This window comes from Dromiciops gliroides, chromosome 2 (genome assembly GCF_019393635.1).
Source record: "Dromiciops gliroides isolate mDroGli1 chromosome 2, mDroGli1.pri, whole genome shotgun sequence".
Classification (NCBI taxonomy): Eukaryota; Metazoa; Chordata; class Mammalia; order Microbiotheria; family Microbiotheriidae; genus Dromiciops; species Dromiciops gliroides.
The window spans coordinates 251935398-251957705 of NC_057862.1; the positions used below are offsets into that span (position 1 = coordinate 251935398).

General features: G+C 34.8%; 2 pseudogenes; one reads left to right on the forward strand and one right to left on the reverse strand.

Moving 5' to 3' along the window:
• Positions 1-669: 669 nt before the first annotated feature.
• Positions 670-22308, forward strand: part of LOC122738659 — an 80585-nt pseudogene continuing 58946 nt past the window's right edge.
• On the reverse strand, positions 20573-20721 carry LOC122745116 (annotated as a pseudogene).

Sequence of the window (22308 nt, forward strand, 5' to 3'; positions counted from 1 at the left end):
CTACAGAAATGGTTGCCCATAGCGGAACATTCTAGCATCACTTTTTCAATTCAGCAGGAAGCTTTTTAGAACCAATTAAGGTTTCTCTTTTTACTTGGATATTTCTCTAAGCAGCTATTAAAAGTAAGGAGTTATGTTGGCCAGCTGGGTTTAAGCCATAGTCACTGCAACTCTTAGCAGGTGTTGGTAGTTATGTTTGTGGCGTTCAGACATCAGTTGCCACTATAGCTAAAATTGAGAATCTCTCTGTTCCCTCTGTCTTTCTGTGAAGTCTGAAAATTTCTAGTCTCCTATAGACCCTCTCTGACACAAACACATAGGATTTCATAGCAGAAAAGGTTCTCAGAGTTTGAATAAATTCTCTCATTTTACCCAGAGAAGGAAATGACTCACCCAACCCAGTAGAAAAACCAACATTGGAGGCAGAGCCAAGATGGCAGAGAAAAGTCACGTAGTTACCTGAGCTCTCCCCAGTTTCTCTTAGAAACAACAATGAAATCCAACCTCTAAAAATTCTGGAGCAATAGACTCCACAAAAATGGAGCAAAGCAATTTTCCATCCCAAGATAACTTAGAAGGACTTCAGGAAAGGTCTGTTTCACTTGGATAAAAGGGAAGAGCAGTCTAGTAAAGGCAGTGTGTGGGAAAGCCAACACGAGTCTCTACGCCATGGCACAGATCATCAACCAAGGCTCTGTGGTCCTGGCTCAGCAGGCCAGTTGTAAATCCTCTAGCCCCAGTAGAGCAGGCAAACCAGCAGCCCTAGAAGCAAGGGCACAACATGCATGACTAGGCTGGGCCATGCTAGTGCAGTGCACAAGCCACCAGCCCCAGAAGTCCCCATGTGGAAAGGCAAGGATCAGACCCTTTGTCCTCAGAGTAAGGAGCTTGGGACTCAAGGAGAAGATGCTCAACTTTTAAAAATGAACAACAACAAAAAAAAGAGCCCTGACAATAGAAGGCTACTATGGAGACAGAGAAGAGCAAAGGAAACTCAGAAGAGGACAACAATGTCAAAATGCTTATATGTAAAGCTTCAAAGGGAAATATGAAATGGTCTCAAGCCCAAAATGTTCTCTTGGAAGAGTTCAAAAAAGATTTTAAAAATCATGTAAGAGAGGTAGAAGAAAAAGTAGGGGGAAAAGTGAGAGATATGAAAGAGTTATGAAAATAAGAATGAACAGCTTGGAAAAAGAAGAACAAAAATTCACTAAAGAAAAAATTGTACATGGAAGTAGCCAAATAGAGAAGGAGGTACAAAAGCTATCTGAAGAAAAAAAATCCTTAAAAATTAGAATTGGGCAAGTGGAATAATGACTCTATGAGACATCAAGAATCAGTCAACCCAAATCAAAATAATGAAAAAAAAATAGAAGAAAATGTAAAATACCTTATTGGAAAAATAACTGACTAGGAAAATAGATTCAGGAGGGGCAATTTAAGAATTATTGGACTACTTGAAAGCCATAATTGAAAAAAGGAGCCTGGATAGCATATTCCAGGAAATTGTTAATGAGAATTGCCCTAAGATCCTAGAAACAGAGGAAAATATAAACATTGAAAGAATCCACTGATCACCTCTTGAAAGAGATCCCAAAATGAAACTTCCAAGGAATATTGTAGCAAAATTCCAGGACAACCAATTCAAGGAGAAAATATTATAAGGAATTAAAAGCCAAGATGGCAGAGGGACCTTACCATTGAGAGATTCTATGTAGGCAAGAAAGACCAAAACACAAACTCAGATGAGGACAATACTGTCAAAATGCCTACATGTGAAGCCTCAAAGGGGAAGAATAATTGATCTCAAGGCCAAAAAGCCTTCTTGGAAGAGATCAAAAAGGCTTTAAAAATCAAATGAGAGAGGTAGAAGAAAAACTGGGAAAAGAAATGAGATAAATGAGAATTATGCAAAAAAATATGAAAAAAGAATCAACAGTTTGGAAAAAGAAGTAGAAAAATTAACTAAAGAAAACAATTCCTTAAAAAATACGATTGGCCAAATATAAAAGGAGGGGCAAAAACTAACTGAAAACAATTATGCCTTAAAAATGAGCATTGGAACAAAGTCCAGCATCAAGAGATAGAAAGAGAAATTTCATTTAAAGTAACACTAGATAATATAAAATATTTGGGAGTCTACTTGCCAAGAGAAACCCAGGAACTCTATGAACACAATTACAAAACACTTTTTACCCCAATCAAATCAGATCTAAATAATTGGAAAAATATCAATTGCTCATTGATAGGCAAAACTAATATAATAAAAATGACAATTCTACCTAAATTAATGTACCTATTCAGTGTCATACCAATCAGACTACCTAAAAATTATTTATATAGCTAGAAAAAATAATAACAAAATTCATCTGGAAAAACAAAAGGGAAATACTGAAAAAAATGCACAGGAAGGTAGGTTAGCTATGCTAAATATGAAGCACTACTATAAAGCAGCAATCATCAAAACTATTTGGTACTGGCTAAGAAATAGAGTGGAGGATCATTGTAATAGGCTGGGCACAGGAAACGCAGTAGTAAATGATTTTAGTAATGTACTGTTTGATAAATCCAAAGACTCCAGCTTCTGGGATAGGAACTCAGTATTTGACAAAAACTGCTGGGAAAACTGGAAGAGAATATGGCAGAAACTAAGCATAGATCAACATCTTACACCTTATACTAAAATAAGGTCAAAATGGGTACATGATTTAGACATAAGAGGTGATACCATATGTAAATTAGGAGGGGAAGGAATGGTATACCTTTCAGATCTTTGGAAAGGAGAACAGTTCATGACCAAACAAGAGATAGAGAATATTATGAAAGGCAAAATGGATCACTTTGATTACATTAAATTAAAGAGTTTTTTGTACAAACAGAAGCAATGCATCTAAAATTAGAAGGAAGGCAGAAAGCTGAGAAACAATTTTTATGCCTAGTACTTCTGATAAAGGCCTCATATCTAAAATACATAGGGAACTAAATGAAATTTATAAGAATCCAAGTCATTCCCCATTTGAGAAATGGTCAACGGATATGAACAGGCAGTTTTCAGATGAAGAAATCAAAGCTATCTATTGCTATATGAAAAAAATGTTCTAAATCACTATTGATCAGAGAAATGCAAATTAAAACAACTCTGAGGTACCACCTGACACCTATCAGATTGGATAATATGACAAAAAAGGAAAATAATAAATGTTGGAGGAGCTGTGGAAAAATTGGAACACTAATGCATTGGTGGTGGAGCTGTGAACTGATCCAACCATTCTGGAGAGCAATTTGGAATTATGCCCAAAGGGCTCTGAAGCTGTGCATACCCTCTGACCCAGAAATACCACTTTTGGGTCTTTTTCCCAAAGAGATCATAAAAAAGGGAAAAGGACCCACATGTACAAAATATTTACAGCTGCTCTTTTTGTGGTGGCAAGGAATTGGAAATTGAGGGGCTGCCCATCCATTGGGGGATGGCTGAACAAGCTGTGGTATATGAATGTAATGGAATTCTATTGTGCTGTAAGAAACGATGAGCAGGAGGAGTTCAGAGAAACCTGAGAAGACTTGCATGAACTGATGATGAGTGAGATGAGCAGAAACAGGAGAACATTGTACACATTATCATCAACATTGTGTGTTGATCTACTGTAAAAGACTTGATTCTTTTCAGCAATATAATGGTCCAAAATAGTTCCAAAGGGCTCATGGTGGAAAAGGCTCTCCAAATCCAGAAAAAAAAAGAACCATACTATTTCTTTTGTCTTTGGTGCCATTGTTTTTCTTTTTTGAGGTTTTTCCTTTTTGCCCTTATTCTTTTCTTTTGCAGAAATATGTTTAATGTTATTGTACATATATAACCTCTATCAGATTACCTGCTCTCTAGAGGAGAGGGGGGAGTAAGGATAGGTAGGGAGAAAAATTACTCTTAAAAAATAAATGTAGAAAACTATTTCTACACATAACTGGAAAATAATAAATACTTTGATAATTTTTAAAAAAATGAGCATTGGGCAGATGGAAGCTAATGACTCTGTGAGACATGAAGAATAAGTCAAACAGAATCAAAAGAATGAAAAAATATAAGAAAAAGTGAAATAGCTCATTGGAAAGATAACTGCCCTGGAAAATAGATCCATGATATAGTAGAAAAGGAGAATAAAATAGTCATTGAAAGAATCTAGCAATCTCCTCCTAAAAGAGTCCCTAAAAGGAAAACTCCAAGGAATGTTGTAGCCAAATTCCAGAATTATCAGGTGAGGGAGAAAATACTACAAGCAGTCAGAATGAAACAATTTAAATATTATGGAGCCACAGTCAGAATTGCACAGGACCTGGCAGCTTCAACATTAAAGGATCAGAAGCCTTGGGATATGATATTTTGGAAGGCAAAGGCACTTGGATTACAACCAGGATTCAACTACCCAGAAAAACTGACCATTTTCTTTCAGAGGAAAAGATGGACATTCAATGAAATAAGGGACTTTCAAGGTTTCCTGATGAAAAGACCAAAACAGAACAGAAAATTTGATCTTCAAATACAAGAATCAAGAAAAGTATAAAAAGGAAAACAGGTAAAAAACTTATTCAATAAAGTTAAACTCTTTACATCCCTATATGGGAAGAAAATACTTATAACTCTTGAGAACTGTATCTCTGTTTGGGCATATAAAAGTAGTATACATAGAGGATATAGGTATAAATCGACTTTGATGTGATGGTATAAAGAAAATTAAGGGATGGAAAAAAAGGAGTATATGGGGAGAAGAAAAAAGGGAGTTGGAACGGAATCAATGGCATCATAAGAAGAAATAAAAACCTATTACAATAGAGGGGAAGAAGGGAGGGGTGAGCATTATTTCAACCTTACTCTCATCAGGTTTGGATCAAAAAGGGAATAACATATACACTCATTTGGAGAAAGATATTTATCTTACTCTTTACAGAAGTAAAAGCGTAAGTGGAAAAAGGGAGAACTGATAGATGAGAAGGAAGAAACAGTGGAGGAAAGGGGAAAGAAAAAGGAAGGAGGCTGATCAAAGGGAGGGAAGATTGAGGGAGGCAATGGTCAGAAACAAAAGACTGGTGAAGAGGGATACGATGAAAGAAGGAAAAAAGTACAAAGGGGAAAATAGGATGAAGGGAAATAGACAGTATTCATAATTGTAAATGTGAATGGGATGAACTGTCCCATAAAATGGAAGTGAATAGCAGAGTGGATTAAAACCCAGAATTCTACAATATGTTGTTTACAAGAAACACTTTTGAAGCAGAGAGATACACAGAGTAAAGGTAAACATTGGAGCAGAATATATTATGCTTCAGCTGAAGTAAAAAAGAAGAAGCAGGGGCAGCAATCCTTATCTCACACAAAGCAAAAGTAAAAATATATCTTATTAAAAGCAATAAGGAAGGAAACAATATCTTGTTAAAAGGTACCATGGACAATGAAGTAATATCAATACTAAACATATATTCACAAGGTGTTACAGCATCCAGATTCTTAGAGGAGAGGTTAAATAAATCACAAGAAGAAATAGTTAGCAAAACTCTACTGGATGGGGCTCTAAACCTTCCCCTCTCAGAGCTAGAAAAATCTAACCACAAAATAAAGAAATTAAAGAGTTGAATAGAATTTTAGAAAAGTTAGATATAATAGATGTCTGGAGAAAATTGAATGGGGATAGGAAGGAATATACCTTTTTCTCAGTGGTACATGGTACATACACAAAAATTGACAATGTATTAGGGCACAAAAACCTCACAGTCAAATGTAGAATGACAGAAATAGTAAATGCATCCTTTTTTAGATCATGATGTAATAAAAAGCCATAGAATGAGAGAAACAATCAATTACTTCATCTTATGGGAAGCAGCCAAAGCAGTTCTGTGTTTTTTTGTGGGGGGGGGGGTTGTTTGGTTTTGTTTTGCTTTGGTTTGTTTTTTTTTTTTTTTGTGGGGCAATGGGGATTAAGTGATTTTCCCAGGGTCACAGAGCTAGTTAATGTCAAATGTTTCAGGCCAGATTTCAACTCAGGTTATCCTGAATTCAGGACCTGTGCACGCTTCATCCACTGCACTATCTAGCTGCCCCCACAAAGTAGTTCTTAGGGAAAATTTTATATCTCTAAATGCTTACATGAATAAAATGGATAAAGCGATCAATACATTGGGAATGCACCTAAGAAAGCTAGAAAAAGAACAAATTTAAAATCCCCAATTAAATACTAAACTAGAAATTCTGAAAATCAAAGGATAGGTTAATAAAATTAAAAGTAAGAAAACTATAGAATTAATAAATAAAAGTAAGAGCTGTTTTTATGAAAAAATCAATAAAATAGATATACCTTTGGTTAATTTGATTAAAAAAGAAAACCAAATTACCAATATCAAAATTGAAGGTGGTGAATTCACCACCAATGAAGTAGAAATTACAGCAATAACTAGGAGCTATTTTGTCCAACTGTATGCCAATAAATTTGACAATCTTAATGAAATAGATGAATATTTTCAAAAAAATATAACTTGCCAGATTAACTGAAGAGGAATAAAAGACCTTAATAGCCCCATTTTGGAAAAATAAATTGAACAAACTGTCAATGAATTCTCTAAGAAAAAATCACTAGCACCAGATGGGTTTACAAGTGAATTTTATGAAACATTTAAAGAATAATTAATTCTTTTTTTTTTTTTTTTTTTTTTTTTTTTTTGCTGGGCAATGGGGATTAAGTGATCTGCCCAGGGTCACACAGCTAGCATATGTCAAGTGCCTGAGGCCGGATTTGAACTCAGGTACTCCTGAATCCAGGGCTGGTGCTTTATCCACTGCACCACCTAGCTGCCCCCAGATTAAATCTAATACTTTATGTATGAATATTTTTGAAAAATAGGTGAAGAGGGAGTTCTACCAAATTCCTTTTATAACACAAATATGGGGTTGATATCTAAACCAGGAAGAGGCAAAATAGAGAAAGAAACTTATAGACCAATTACCCTAATAAATATAGATGAAAAAAATTTAAATAATATATTAACAAGGATACTACAGCAATTTATCACCAGGATAATACACTATGACCAGATGGGATTTTTACCAGAAATACAGGGCTGGTTTAACATTAGGAAAACCACAAACATAATCAACCACATCAATATCAAAAGTAACCAAAATCATCTGATTATATCAATTGATACAGAAAAAAGGTTTTGACAAAATATGCTACTCATTCCTATTAAAAACGTTGCATAAGAGTAAAGGGAGCGGGGCAGCTAGGTGGTGCAGTAGATAGAGCACTGGCCTTGGATTCAGGAGTACCTGAGTTCAAATCCGGCCTCAGACACTTAACACTTACTAGCTGTGTGGCCCTGGGCAAGTCGCTTAACCCCAATTTCCCTGCAAAAACAAAAAACAAACAAAACAAAAAAAAGAGTAAAGGGAGCTTTTCTTATAGTAATAAGCAGTGTCTACTTAAAACCATCAACAAACATATGTAATCGGGATAAATTAAAGGCATTCCGAATAGGATTGGGGTGAAACAGGGAGATGTCCATTCTCACCTCTATTATTAATATTGTCAGAGAAATGTTAGGTTTAGCAATAAGAGAAGAAAAAGGAATGAAAGGAATTAGAATAAGCAAGGAGGAAATAAAACTATCGCTCTTTCCAGATAATATGGTGGCATGCTTAGAGAATCCTAGAGAATCAACTAAAAATACTACTTGCAACAATTAACAACTTTAGCAAAGTTGCAGTATATAAAATAAATCCACATAAACCATCTGCAATTATATACATGACCAACAAAGCTCAACAGCAAAAGATAGAAAGAGAAATTTCATTTAAAATAACTATAGACAATATAAAATATTTGGGAGTCTATCTGCTAAGACAAACCCAGGAAAACTACAAACACAATGACAACATGTTTTTTTCACGCAAATAAAATTGGATTTAAATAATTGGAAAAATATCAATTGCTAATAGCTAGGCCGAGCTAATAAAAAATGACAATTCTACCTAAATTAATTTACTTATTCGGTGTCATACCAATCAGACTACCTAAAATTACGTTGTAGAGCTGGAAGAAATAATAACAAAATTCATTTGGAAGAACAAAAAGTCAATAATATCAAGGGAACTAATGAAAAAATGCACAGGAAGGTGGGTTAGCCATACAAAATCTGAAGCCATATTATAAAGTGGCAGTCATCACAAATAATTGGTACTGGTTAAGAAATAGATTGGTGGATCAATGGAATAGGTTAGGCAGAGGGGACACAGTAGTAAATGATGATACTAATCTACTGTTTGATAAACCCAAAGACTCCAACTTCTGGAATAGGAACTCAGTATTTGACAAAAATTGGTGGAAAAACTAGAAAACAGTATGCAGAAACAAGGCATTGACTACCACCTTTCACCGTTTAGCAAAATTAGGTCAAAATTGATACATGATTTAGACACAAAATGTGATACCATAAGTAAATTAGGAAAGGAAGGAATAGTTTACCTCTCAGATCTATGAAGAGGAGAAGACTTTATGACCAAACAAAAGATAGAGAATATTATGAAATACAAATTGGATGATTTTGATTACATTAAATTAAAAAAGGTTTTGTACAAACAGAAGCAATGCAGCCAAAATTAGAAGGGAAGCAGAAAGGTAGGGAAAATTTTTACAGTCAGTATTTCTGATAAAATATACAGGGAAGGGGCAGCTATATGGCACAGTTGATAGAGCACTGGCCCTGGAGTCAGGAGTACCTGGGTTCAAATCCAGCCTCAGACACTTAACACTTACTAGCTGTGTGACCCTGGGCAAGTCACTTAACCCCAATTGCCTCACTAAATACACACACACACACACACACACAGGGAAATAAGTTGAATTTATAAGAATGCAAGTGGGGCAGCTAGGTGGCACAGTGGATAGAGCACTGGCCCTGGTGTCAGGAGGACCTGAGTTCAAATTTGACCTCAGGCACTTAACACTTACTAGCTGTGTAACCCTAGGCAAGTCACTTAACTGCAATTGCCTCACAACCCTCCCCCCCCCAAAACAAAAACAAAAACAAAAACAAAACGCAAGTGATTTCCTAATTGAGAAATGGTTAAAGGATATGAACAGGCAGTTTTCAGATGAAGAAATCAAAGCTATCTATTGATATATGAAAAAAATGCTCTAAATCACTACTGATTAGATAAATGCAAAATAAAGCAATTCTGAGGTATGACCTCACACTTATCAGATTGGCTAATATGATGAAAAGGGTAAATAATAAATGTTGGAGGAACTCTGGAAAAATCGAAACATTAATGCATGGTTGGTGGAGCTGTGAACTGATCTACCCACTCTGGATAGCAATTTGGAACTATGCCCAAAGGTCTATGGGGCTGTGCATACCCTTTGACCCAGTAAGGCCACTACTAGGTCTGTATCCCTTAGAGATGATAAAAAAGGGAAAAGGGTCCACATGTACAAAAATATTTATAGCATCTCTCTTTGTGGTGGCAGAGAATTGGAAATTGAGGGGATGTCTATTAGCTGAGGAATGACTGAACAAGTTGTGGTATAGGAATGTATTGTAATACTATTTTGCTATAAGAAAAGATGAGCTGGCAGATTTCAGAAAAAACCTGGAAAGCTTTAGGTGGCTTGATGCTGAGTGAAGTGAGCAGAACTAGGAGAACATTGTACATAGTAACAGCAACATTGTGTGATGATCAACTGTGATAGACGTAGCTCTTCTCACCAATATATTGATCCCAGACTATTCCAAAGGATTCATGATGGGAAATGCTTTCCACATCAATAAAAAAAGAACTCTGGAATCTGAATGAAGACTGAACCATACTGTTTCTACTTTTTTTGAAGTTTTTCCCTTTTGTTCAGATTCTTCTTTCACAACATGACTAATGCAGAAATATATTTAGTGTGATTGTACATATATAATCTATATCAGATTGCTTTCTGTCTTGGGGATTTGGGAAGGGAAGGTAGGGAGGAAGAAAATTTGAAACAAAAATATTATAAAAACAAATGTTGAAATGTATCTTCACATGTATCTGGAAAATAATAAAATGTTTTTATGAAATATATAAAAATAAAAAAAAAGAATATCATATAATTAGCCAGAACACTTCAGATATCAAGGAGCTACAATCAGTATTACACATGACTTAGAAGCTTCTATATTAAAGTATCATAGGTCTTGGAAATTATAAGAATATCATATCTGGAACATATCCAATATGTGGAAGACAAAAGAGCTTGGATTACAAGCAAAAATCAACTACCCAGCAAAATTGGATAGAATCTTTCACCGAAAGAGATGGGCATTCAATGAAATAGGGGACCTCCAATCTTTTCTGATTAAAAGACCCAGTGTGAGAAGAGGTTGAGAGACTTTAAAATCCACCCCCACCACAACAAGGAAACCACAATCAGAAGGGAAGGAATCAGGAAATATGTGCTAAAGAAAGTAACCTGGAAGTGGGGGAGGAAACAAAAATACCAAAGATCTCAGGGAGAAGAAATCTTAAAAACCTTGAATATAAACAGATTAAATCAATGGGGCAAAAGAGTAACAGAAGGAAATATGACTTCCAGATCTAGTATTGAGCTCAGATATCAATGAATGCTGAAAAATGAAGGAAAATTATCCAATACTTGGAGACAGAAAACCTTGTAGAATTTGAGGAGAACATGGAGTCATAAAACATTGGTCCTGTGTAGTTTAAAAGAGAAATGAGAATTCTGGGAGCAGAATTTATGTCTTATATAGAAAAATAATAATGAGCAGAACAGAGAACCTTGTACCTGCAATGGCAAGCCTCACCAAAGAAACAGAAAGAACAATAGATTGAGAATAAAAATATAAAGAAGTGAAAGATAGCTTGGAAGAGAAGCAATAAACAAAACATTAAAAAAAAACATACTATGCAAGCAAAACAAATGAATCTTGATGACAGGATGCATAGAATTAACCTAAGAATCATAGATCTTCCTGAATAATATGACAGAACAAAAAAAAACCTTATAATTATAATGAAAGAAACAATAGAACAGAGTTGCTTTAAAGTTCTTAACATAGAAAATGAAATCCCAATGGAAAGAATTCACAGATCACTCCAGAAAAAATCAACAAGTATGCAAACTCCAAGGCATGTGATGGTTAAATGTAATGATTCAACTTGGAAACAAAATATTCTGTAAGCTATTAGGAGTAAGAGCATTAAGTGCAAAGGAAAGGACATATAAACAACACAAATATAAACTTATGCTCACTAGAATAAGGAAGAAAGAATGGGATCATATGTCCCAAAGACCATTGGCGCTCAAGATACAGCTAAGAGTGATGTGCCCTGAAAAATATGAGCCTAAACTTATAGGACAAAAGATTGACATTTGATAATAAAGGAAAGATTGAACTGTTTTTGGTAAGAAAAACAGAACTAAAGAGATTATTTGCTTCTCTAACACTCCAAATAAGAGAATTTCAAGAGCAGTAAGTAATAAATGCAGTGAATGACAGCAACAGAGTAACAAAAGAAAGATCATTAAGATATTTCTTTCTAAAGGAACACAAGAAGATAGAGTGAAGGGGCAAATATGGTAGAAGTAACAGCAATGAAGCAAACTGGAAGCATTATGGACAGAAGCTGGTAAGATCTTGCTTACAGGTGAATGCTTCTTTTGTGGAACTACATTATAACATGGACATGAAAGGGGAAAGGGAAGCAGGGAGATGGAAAGAAGTGAGTAATGAGTCAGGATCAAATTAAAGGCTAGCAATTAGGAGGTGATCTCTGTGGTCTCAGAAAGAGAAGAGCCTATAGGGAAGTGGATAAAGAGGTAAGGAATGATTTAAAAGAAGGGGGAGGAAGCAGATCCTATTTGGGAAGTGGGAGGGTATTCTACTGATGAATGTTCATATAGGTGAAGTAAGATGACTTTACACTGAATGAGGACTGTGGAATTTGTTTTCTGAAAAGTCTACTTGTCTTGGGAGGGGAAGAGTTGGAACCCTTAGGTTTTCCCCTAGAAGTGACTGGCATTTGAAGGAGTGGGAGATCATGGATAAAAGTATATTTCCATCCAAGTATAGAAAAAAAGGCCAAAAAGCATCTATATATCAGTGGGGGTTACGGAAGAAGGGCCCTAACATGGTGCAGTATCTTCTCTGACACTTGCAATGATTAACAATGTGATAAGAGTTAAGCACTTAGGGGGAACCTGTTAGGTAAGCCCTTGAAGACTGCATCAGAAAACTAGAAGGCAGAGCCTAGGATGGATACCTTGAAAGCTATTATTGTATAAAGAATACAGGAAGGAAAAAAGATAGACCAGGTGATTTCAGGGGTCATGATTCAGACGAGTATCTAGAATAAACAGAAATAGAAGATAGATAATGAAGAAATTGAGAGAAATCTTTTTTTTTGGAAAGGGCACAAAAAGTCATTTAAAAACCTAATGAACAGGACTAACCAGAGGAGAGGAAAGGAAGAGGGAATTTACATGACTCAGAGGGGAAGAAAGGAGGAAGAAATATATAACCAGATAAAAACAGGAAAAAGGAAAAAATAAACAAATCTCAAAGGGAAAAATGTAACAAACAAGAAAAGGGAATTGAGGGACAGGGAGGAGGAAAGAGCCAGTGGGCACAGGATCACCTTTAAAAAAGATTAAAGTAAAATAAGTAAAGTAACATAATTCTATGCTTAGAGAAGAAGAAGGATTAAAACATATCTTGAAAAAAATTAGAGACAGAAGAAAGAAACTATTAATGTAGTTTTTATACCTTTAAATGTGAATGGACCAAATAATCCAATAAAATGAAAAAGAGTGATAGATTGGATAAGAAAACAAGACTCTACAATACGTTGCTTACAAGACACAAATTAAAAAAGACATACACAAAATAAAACTGAGGGGATAAAAAATAATTTACTATACATCAAGTGAATCCAAAAAAGACAAGAGTTGCTGTCACGGTTTAGACAAAGCAAAAGCAAATATTCAAAAATAAAAAGGGACAAATAAGGAAATTATATTATACTGAAAGGAATTATTGACATCAACCCACTATCAGTAATGCACTTGTACACTTAAAATATCTAATTATTCAAATTCAAAAAAGAAAACAACATCTTAGCTTCAGGAAGACATACTCAGTAACATAATAGTGACAGGAGACTTCAATATTCCTCTATCAGTTTTCAATGTCTAACAGAAAGAAAAAGAAAGCAGAAATATGGAACTGAACAAACTTATGGAGTAATAAGAATTAAAAGACTTATGGCATCTTCTAAATGAGATAGCAAAATAATATTTCTCTGCAGCACATGGAACTGTTATTAAAAATGACCATTTAATAGGGCACAGAGATACTGCAAACAAATGTAAAAAGGCAGAAATAATTCAATCTTAACAGAAAATGATGCAGTAAGAATGAAAATTGATTCAGAGAGCCCAAACAAAAGCTAAAAACCCAAATAAAGATTTACAATTAAATCTTATATATGAATGAATCAATGAACAAATTGTAGAAACAATAAGTATATAAGAGATAATGATGAAACAACACAGCAACATTTCTGGGATTCAGCTAAAGCAGTCCTTGGAGAAGAAACCATATCCTTATAATCAAACATAAACAGAATAGAAAAAAAGATTAATGAACTGAATTTTCCTGTAAAAAAATGGAGAATCAACAAAGAAACAAACCTAAAATTAGAGTTTAAACTGATATATTAAATTTCAGGTGGGAATTGGAATATTTGGAAACTAAAAACTGCATAAACATGATAAATAAAACTAAAAACTTATTATTTGCAAAGACCAATAAATTAATAAATGCTAAGGTAATCTGATAAAAAACAGTAAAGCAAATCAATTAAATATCAAGTGAGCAAAGTAAAAACAAAGCAAAACCAGAAGAAATAGAAACAATCAGAATATATTATGCAAGTTACATGCTTATAAAATTGTAAACACAAAAGGAGGGATACATGCAAAAATTTAAATAAAAACAATAACTAAACTATCAGAAGACCAGATAGAGCTCTTAAATAACCTCATCTTAGAAAATAAAATAAATATAACTATAAAATAATTATCCAAGAAAAAAAAAGTCCTGGAACTGATGGATGCACAGGAGAATTCTATGAAACTTTAAATGAATAATTAGTGCCCAAACTTCATAAATTATTCTTAAAAATTTGATAAAGGTCCTGAGTATATTCCTTTATGGACAAATATAATCCCAGTACTAAAAACAAGGGAAAGATAAATAGAAGGAAAATGATAGGCCAATACCATTAATGAACACAGATTCAAAAATTTTAAACAAAATCCCATGAAATTCACAATAGCAATTTATCCAAGAAATCATTTGGTATGACCAAGTGTGGTTTATATTTGTGATTGAAATATGTTTCAACATTAGGAAAACAAGCAACATAATGAATCATATTAAAGCCTAAAACATCTAAATCATAAATCCAGAAAAAGCCTTTGACAAAGTATGACAATTTTAAATGATAAAAATGCTATGAAGTTCAGGCAAAGGGAAACCTGCTTAATATCATAAAATGTAGCTATATAAATTCAAAAGTTAGTATCTTTAAAATGGGGGAAATTTAGAACCTTTTCCAACAAATATAGGTGTGAAGGAAGGGTGAGCACTTCCCCCACTATTATTTGATATAGTTTGGAATTGCTAGCAATAGTAATAAGATGAGAAAGGATTTAAAGGATTTATTATTCATAAAAATCACATAAAACTCTCCCTGTTTACTGGTGATATGATTGTTTACTTGGAAAACCCTAGGGAATTAGCATAGATACCAATAAAGACAGCTAATAGGTTCAATAAAGTTATACACTACAAAATAAATCCTTAAAAATTAAAAGCATTTCTATATAATAATGAAACACAAGAAAGAATAATAAAAAGGGAAGTACCATTCCAGATAATTACAGAAAGCACAAAATATCTAGGGATTGATGTCACAAAGCACATAAAAGACTTGCACAGATTAAATTACAAAGCATTAAAAAAAACCTGAACAACCTAAGTAGCTAGAGAAATATTCAGTGTTCATGTCTAAGCCATGTCAATAAAATAAAAATAACACTTATCAAAATTAGTTCATGGTTTTAATGGTAGGCAAATCAAATCATCAAAGGGATATTTTAAAAAGCTTGATAAAATAATAGAAAAATTAATTTGAAAAAACAAAAATATTGAAATACTAAAGGAAATAATAAAAATAAGGAAGGACACAGAGGGAATAGCACTTTCAGACTTCAAACTATATTATAAAGCAGCAATCATCAAAACAATTTAATATTGGTTAAAAATAGATATATCAATGGAACAGACTAGACAAGGGAGATTCAGGAACAATAGAAATCAATAACTCAGCATTTGATAAAGTAGAAAACATGTTTCCTAGGGGAAAATTCCCTATTTGATGGGAAAAAAAGTTAGGAAAACTGTAAAATAGTTTCACAGTAATTAGTCTTGGATCAATACCTTACCTCACCCACCACAATACATTTTATTTTGTTTTGTTTTGTTTTGCTGGGCAATGAGGGTTAAGTGACTTGCCCAGGGTCACACAGCTAGTAAGTGTCAAGTGTATGAGGCTGGATTTGAACTCAGGTCCTCCTGAATGCAAGGCCTGTGATTTATCCACTGCACCACCTAGCTGTTCCCCACAAAACATTTTAAATGGATATGTGATCCTTCTATTAAAGATCACAGCATTAAAAAAATTATAAGAGAAACAGATAATGTGGCTTTCACAACTATGGGTAAGAGATGTATTCTTTTTAAAAAAAAATAAAAGTATTATTTTATTTTCCAGTTACATGTAGAGATAGTTTTCAACATTTGTTTTTATAAGATTTCCAATTTCAAATTTTCTCCTCCCCTCCCCTCCTTCCCCTCCTCCCCAAGACAGCAGGTAATCTGATATAGGTTATATATGTACATAACATTAAACATATTTCTGAATTAGTCATGTTATAAGAGCAGAATCAGAGCAAAAAGGGAAAAAAAAGCCTGAAAAAAGAAAAACAACAGCACCAAAACCAAAAGAAATAGATGGTTCAATCTGTATCCATATTCCACAGTTCTTTTCTTTTTTTTTTTCTGGATTTGGAGAGCCCTTTCTTGTACCATTGTATTGGTGAGAAGAATCTAGTCTATCACATTTGATCAACACATAATGTTGATGATACTGTGTACAATGTTCTCCTGTTTCTGCTCATCTCACTCATCATCAGTTCATGCAAGTCCTTCCAGGTTTATCTGAACTTCTGCTCATTGTTTCTTACAGGACAATAGAATTCCATTACATTCATATACCACAGCTTGTTCAGCCATTCCCCAATGGATGGGCAGCCCCTCAATTTCCAATTCCTTGCCACTACAAAAAGAGCAGCTGTAAATATTTTGTACATGTGGGTCCTTTTCCCTTTTTTATGATCTCTTTGGGAAAAAGACCCAAAAGTGGTATTTCTGGGTCAGAGGGTATGCACAGCTTCAGAGCCCTTTGGGCATAATTCCAAATTGCTCTCCAGAATGGTTGGATCAGTTCACAGCTCCACCACCAATGCATTAGTGTTCCAATTTTTCCACAGCTCCTCCAACATTTATTATTTTCCTTTTTTGTCATATTATCCAATCTGATAGGTGTCAGGTGGTACCTCAGAGTTGTTTTAATTTGCATTTCTCTAATCAATAGTGATTTAGAACATTTTTTTCATATAGCAATAGATAGCTTTGATTTCTTCATCTGAAAACTGCCTGTTCATATCCTTTGACCATTTCTCAGTTGAGGAATGACTTGGATTCTTATAAATTTAATTTAGTTCCCTTTGTATTTTAGAAATGAGGCCTTTATCAGAAGTACTGGCCATAAAAATTGTTTCTCAGCTTTCTGCCTTCCTTCTAATTTTGGATGCATTGCTTCTGTTTGTACAAAACCTTTTTAATTTAATGTAATCAAAATGATCCATTTTGCCTTTCATAATATTCTCTCTTGTTTGATTATAAACTGTTCTCCTTTCCAAAGATCTGAAAGGTAGACTATTCCTTTGTCTCCTAATTTACCTATGGTATCACCTCTTATGTCTAAATCATGTACCCATTTTGACCTTATTTTAGTATAAGGTGTAAAATGTTGATCTATGCCTAGTTTCTGCCATACTCTCTTCCAGTTTTCCCAACAGTTTTTGTCAAATACTGAGTTTCTATCCCAGAAGCTGGAATCTTTGGATTTATCAAACAATACATTACTAAAATCATTTACTACTGCATTTCCTGTGCCCAGCCTATTCCATTGATCCTCTACTCTATTTCTTAGCCAATACCAAATAGTTTTGATGACTGCTGCTTTATAATAGTGCTTCAGATTTGGCACAGCTAACCCACCTTCCTTTGCATTTTTTTTTCATTATTTCCCTTTTGTTTTTCCAGATGAATGTTATTATTTTTTCTAGCTCTGTAAAATAATTTTAGGTAGTCTGATTGGTATGGCACTGAATAGATACCTTAATTTAGGTAGAATTGTCATTTTTATTATATTAGCTGGGCATATGCATGAGAAATTGATATTTTTCCAATTATTTAGTTCTGATTTGATTTGTGTGCAAAGCGTTTTGTAATTTTGTTCATAGAGTTCCTGGCATTGTCTTGTCAAGTAGACTCCCAAGTATTTTTTATTGTTTACCATTACTTTAAATGGAATTTCTCTATCTCTTGCTGCTGGACTTTGTTGTTCATGTGTAGAAATGCTGATGAATTTTGTGGATTTATTTTATATCCTGCTACTTTGCTAAAGGTGTTAATTGTTTCAAGTAATTTTTAGTTGATTTTCTAGGATTCTTTAAGTATACCATCATATCATCTGCAAAGAGTGATAATTTTTTGTCCTTGCCTATTCTAATTCCTTTAATTCCTTTTTCTTCTCTGATTGCTAAAGCTAACATTTTCTAGTACAATATTAAATAATAGGGGTGATAATGGACATCTATGTTTCACCCCTGATCTTATTGGAAGGCCTAAGAGATGTATTCTTAACCAAACAAAAGATAGGAGCAACTAGAAAGGATAAAATTAGTGATTTTGATTACTTGAAATTGTAAACCTTATGCATAATCATTAATGCAGCTAGGATAAGAAGGGAAGTAGTTGAATGGGAAAAAAATATTTGTATCAGATGTCCCCAAAAAGGGTTTAGTATCTAAGATATGTAAACAATTTAAATCTATCATCTATGTATGTATGTATCTATCTGTCATTCCTCAAATTTTAAATGGAGAAAGTATATGTTCTCAAAAGAACTGCAAAGTACTCACCACCACATGAAAAAAATGCTCCAAATTACTACTAGTAAGAGAAATGTATATTAAAACAATTCTGAGGTTTGACCTCATGTTCTGTAAATTAGCAAAAATGACAAAAAAGGTCAATGTCAAAATTGGAGAAGTTGTGAGAAGTTGGGTAGAGTTATGAATTGATACAAATACTTAGAGCAATTTGGATTGTCAATAAAATGACTAAAATCTCCAAAATTTTAAAATCAGACTGTATTACCAGGCTTATACCACAGGGAAGCCATTGATAAGGAAATTGTCCCCACATGCTCTAAAATATGTAGTAGCAGCACTTTTTGCAATAGCTAAGAATTAGAAACAACGTATATACTAATCACTTAATGAGTGACAAAACAAATTGTGATAAATAAATGTAATAAGTCAATGCAGAGTAAAGTAAGAAGGGAAATTGAAACAACATATACAGTAACTACAATGATGTAAATGGAAAGACCCATGACACACCAAAAAATCAAAAGTAAATGTAAGAAAATTATAAAGATCAAATGGAAATTGTATGAAGAGATATAGCAAGACATCCCCAAACTACCCCTTCACAGAGGTCCACTGGTATTACATATTTTTGAACTTTTTCAATGTGTCAATCAGTTGTGCTGCATTTTTTATTCACTCTAAAAATAACTATTTGTCATATAGGATGGGAAGGGAAGAGGGAGGGCTACATAAGATCCTGTCATAATGTAAGAAATGATGGGGCAACTTGGTGGCACAGTGGATAGAGAACTAGCCCTAGATTCAGGAGGACCTGAGTTCAAATCCAGCCTCATACCTTGACACTTACTAGCTGTGTGACCCTGGGCAAGTCATTTAACCCTTATTGCCCTCCAAAGACAAACAAACAAAACCAAACATAATGTAAGAAACAGAAAATATCTATAACTTATAAAATAAACAAATCTGACCTGTCCCTTTTAAAGCATTTCCTATTGAAAAGGTCTTCACTCAAAGGATTTTCAGGAAAAATTTAAGTTTGAATTGAAGCATCTGAGGCATCAGAGTAACTCATTAGGCTATTTACTAATGTGTGGAGGGAATAGGTTTTACATGAGTGGGTAAATCATAGCTCCTTGAAGTATGGAAGCATGTGATCCAACACTTTCAGTTTAGACTCTATCACATTAATGAAAACTGCAATTCAGTTTGGCATTTCAGCTGCAATGTATTCTGGGATAATACCTCCTAACAACATTACTCCCAGTGTCTTTAGATTCTCAAATTCTAAGCCTTTAGTGGCATTAATTTCAGAATCAACATTACAGAACAAAGAAAATATGTTTTTATGCAGCCATGCATATGGGAGGACAATCAGTGCAATCTTGATAGTCATAAAAATTTGATTTATGGTACCTAGCTTTAGAAAATTGTGTTTGTAAATGACAAAAATCCTTTATTCCATTGTCCAGACACATGATAACAAGTAGATGTTTATTTGACTAATAAAACAGTGATCAAGTTTATTTTGGCTTTGCATAACACATATGAATTGTTTAATTCATACTGACTAGAAGTTTGCATTTACAGGAATCTACAGGGAGCCTTGCTATTGCAATTTTAAAAGATATTCAGGTAATTTCTTTTTCCTTAATACCTATGCAATTCTAGACTAATGAGGGGAGAAGTTAGCTAGTAAAATAGATATTGATATACAAAGTCAATTCAGCATTAGATAGGTTCTTAAGTGAAAATGATGTGAAGATGTAATATGCAAATATGCATAGTAAATCATGGCACTGGTCTAAAAATTAATTCAGGCTTTTCATTCATATGACTTCTACTTAGAACAAGTCAGAGGACTGAAGGCATAAGTGCAATTATTACTATGAAATTGAATAAAATAAAGGTAAAAGAAGTGGTATGAAGTAAAATCATAGTTAGGTGGTGTGGAGGATAAAGTATTGGGCCTAGGGTTGGAAAGATAGGTGCTCAAATCTGACCTAACCTAACTCTGCAACCCTGGGCAAATTGCTTAAACCTCTGTATACCTCAGTTTACTTACCTGTAAAATGGAGAGAAGAACACCTACTTCTCAGAGTTGCTTTGATGCTCAGATGATATAACATTTCTAAAGCACACTGTAAACCTTAAAGTAGTATGTAAATGATAGTTAGTATTATAATATAGAGAGACAAGAGGTACTTAGATATCCTCCCCAAAATAATTTTTTCCCCCAGGGGACAGCAGGATTGTAGTTCCCCACTGTCACAAATTATGCAGTTGAGTTTACCCACATTTGAGGAAATCACAAGGATCAGCCCATCCAGAATACAATGGATAAGTCACCTTCATGATCATGGAATCAACCCTGGCAGGTAAGCAGAGAAATTTGTATTTTTAAATTTTTTTAATGTTCTGTGGTTTGGATTTTTCACTATATATGAGTTGGGGGTGGGTCAGAACATGCAAATATGAAGTTTATGCCTGTTTTCTCTCCCTAGAGCTTCTCTTACTCTAGTCTCTTTGATGTCCAGGACCATCCCTTTTTGATCTCTTTTCTTTTGGCTCATTTTAAAATTGGTCAAAAATTCAGTTACTCTCTTGAATATAGAAAACTAGAAGAGTACTTTCTCTGTGCTTCTCCTTTCCAAACACAATCCTTCCATACTCAAGTTCTGTCCACATAGCAGTAGATGACTAGAATCCCTTGGGGTTCTTCCTCCTTTTGGCACCTCCTTAAATTGCTTTTCAGCAAAGGAAGAAGGTAATTTAAAGGTCAGAATGCTGGAGTTGGAGTCAAGAAGACCCAAGTCAAATACCACTTCCTATAATTCTGGGTGAGTTCATATCTCACCTCAGACACTTAGTAGCTGGGTGACCCTGAACCAGTCACTTAACCCCAATTGCCTTTAAATATCTGCCCCAATTCCCAGTCATGCTGGTATATGTCTTGCCACTGAGCCCAGATGACTAAGGAGGAGAGAGTGAGATTGGTGACCTTGCACAGCCCTCCCTCACTAAAATCCAATTCAGTGCAAGTCATGACATCACCTCTTGATGTCATGGTCCTCTTCAAAGAACAAAAGACAAACAATAACAACAAAAACACAAACTTATCAGCTGTAAAATCCTGGGTAGGTCACTCAAACTCTCTCAGCCTCAGTTTCCCTATCAAGATAAATGAGAGGAGGTGGAACCAAGATGGTGGAGGAAAGACAGTGACTTGCCTGAGCTCTCCCCAAGATCCCTCCAAATACCTTCAAAGAATGCCATAAGACAATTCATGGACCAGTAGAATCCACAAAGGACAGGGTGAAATAATTTTCTAGCCAAAGACAACTTAGAAGGCATGCAGGAAAGGTCTGTTGTACCAGGGTGAGAGTGGAGTGCAGCCCAACACAGGCCATGCCAGCACAGATCCAAAGCCAGTGCAGACCCAGCCCCAGCCCCAGACCCAGTGAATCAGTAGCAGGCCTTGGGAGCCTCTGAGTCAGTGGTGGAACTCAGCCCATAGATGGTAAGGGGATTGAACAACTCCAGAAGGAGATTACAGGGGTCTCTTTGCTAACACTGAGGCAGGACTCTGTTTTTTGCCCCTATTCAGATCTAGGTCACAGTCTTGGGTGATGGTCCCAGGTGAGGGAGGAGCACAAGCACACAAGAACTTGCAGCCATAGTAGAGCAAGATTCATTGCTCCCGGGCAGAAAAGCAGGCTTGTGGTTGCTTGCAGACCAGAGCACAGTACAGGAGAGTAGTAAACATACCTCTCCTTAAATCATACCTCCTTGGAAGAACTAAGCACTTATAAATTCCTAGAAGTATCTCTGAAAACAGCTACTCAAACCATCTGAAGCTTGGGACAGTGCACTCTCCACCCTGGAAGCAGTGCCCCACTTTAACAAAGAGTTAAAAGTCAAGAAATGGGAAGATGATTCTCATTATTAGGGCAGTTGGATGGAGTATATTTAG